Source organism: Macadamia integrifolia, chromosome 1 (genome assembly GCF_013358625.1).
Source record: "Macadamia integrifolia cultivar HAES 741 chromosome 1, SCU_Mint_v3, whole genome shotgun sequence".
NCBI classification, from domain to species: domain Eukaryota; kingdom Viridiplantae; phylum Streptophyta; class Magnoliopsida; order Proteales; family Proteaceae; genus Macadamia; species Macadamia integrifolia.
In genome coordinates this window covers 35,145,435-35,147,435 of record NC_056557.1, presented here as the reverse complement: position 1 = coordinate 35,147,435, position 2,001 = coordinate 35,145,435, and positions in this window count along the sequence as shown.

The following is a 2,001-nucleotide window of genomic DNA, read 5'->3' as shown; positions in this document are numbered from 1 at the left end:
AGTCCGAGTTAGTGCTAGAGAAGACGGGTGTACCCAAGCCATTTACATGCACATATCATAAGGCCATGTACGGATAAAGCTGGTATGTAGCCGTATCCTAAAGCGCATATGTATAATATACATTGTGCCGAGAGTGAGATTCATGCCAAGAGTTGAATTCCACCAAAATCTCACTTGTTGGCCAATTTTTGGCCCTTAGGTAGGCGGTCACAGGTGGGCGCATCAGCCCACCTGAGTGACCCACCCATGTGCTACTAATGATTTTAAGAAAGCATAAATAGCATTATTTGTGTTTTTCAATATCTCATTTATTACACGGAAAGTTGGTGAGAAGATTTAGAGGAGAGAGAAGAGAAGGGAGAAAAGAGAACGAAGAAGAAGAAAGGGGAAGGAAGAGGAAGAAGAAATGGATTTAAGCGGCGCCAAGGTTTGATCTTCCTATTCCGATGCCGGAAGAGTGATCTCCAACACGAGATCTACGTTTAGAGGTGAGCGAAGGCTATATTCCTTAAACTTTCATCATACCCAAGTAAAACCCTTGATTTGGGTAGAGTTCCTTGAGGTCTTGTAAATCCCCTTTGAGATGATGAATCTAAGGTTTAATAGATAGTCTATGTTTTGATTTTGATGGATTTGAAGAAGTGTTTATAAGGTTGGAAAAGCATTGGTGATTTGAAGTGATTTTGGGTTTTTGAACGAGTTCTTGAGCAAAGAAGGTAAGATGGCTTTCCATTCCTTAAATCTAACCTAGATCTAGGTTAGAATCATCTTATGAGACTTTCAATGTGTGGAAAATGGGATTGAAAAAGCCCCATTTGATTCCCCAAAGGTTGAGAAAAATTTCGGGGAAAATGGCAGTTTTTTGCCCTCTCAGGTGGGCTGAGACTAGTGGGCCAAACGGCCTGCCTGAGGGCACCCGCCTAAGCGGGCAGGCCTACGGGGCCAATCGGTGGGCACCTACCAACGGGCCGACCTGCCCGCCAGTCAAGACCAGTGGGCCCAGATCGGCGGGCCGATCAGTGGGCCAACCTGCTCGTCGGTCCTAACCGACCCTCGACCTCCACTGGTGGGCCCCTACCGGTGGGCCTATCGGTGGGCTGAACTGCCCGTCGATCAGGACCTGTGGGTCAAGACTGGTGGGCCGACTCGCCCACCTGTCGAGACCGGTGGGCTGTGACAGGTGGGTTGTCCGAACCACCCGAGAGGCTCCTAACGTGATTTTTTTGTCTGAATGGACCCAAAACGAACGTGCGACCTTCTTTTAGGAATCATTTCTAAACATGATTTTGTCATCAAATCTTGTTAGTTTTGACCCCAAAGTGGTGAAATGTTAACGGCATTCACTTGTGATAGATTAACCAAAATTTATGTTCTCGCGTCAGATCTCATCCGTACCGGGCGTGAGTCTTTGTACACTACAAGTAAGTGGGGAGAGGATGTTTGGCCTCATTTTAAGGCTTGTTTGGCATCCATTAAATTGTATCTAGACTAGCCATATCATCATGCAAATTATATGTAGTTTAGCCCTCCTCATATTATTATGACATATGTGTTGTGTTTATTTTCTCAATGTCAAATGATGATGTGATTATATGATGAATGATGACATCATTGTGCATAATGCATTAATAGACTAGATGTCGTAGTCGGCTTGAAAACGAGTGCATTGGTGGCTCGTGGAATGGGACGCGATGGCACTATACAATTGTACTATGTCATATAGGAGTATGCAGTTTAGGATTATCATCTTCCCATATTACGACCCTTCCCAATAGAGGTTGAGGTGTTGGGTTACCATTTGGGGGGAAGCAGTGGTCGCGGTTGTCGGGTCACTGTAGCGGTTAGACATATGCTCGACTAGTCATTAGGACAGTCGGCACCTTGGTGGTATATTCAAGGGGGCCAATCGTATTGCTTTTAAATTGCTAGAGTTAGCACCTTTATTTTTTGTCATTTACTTTTATGTTGAGAGCCGATGGTCTGCATGCTTTACTTTTCTGA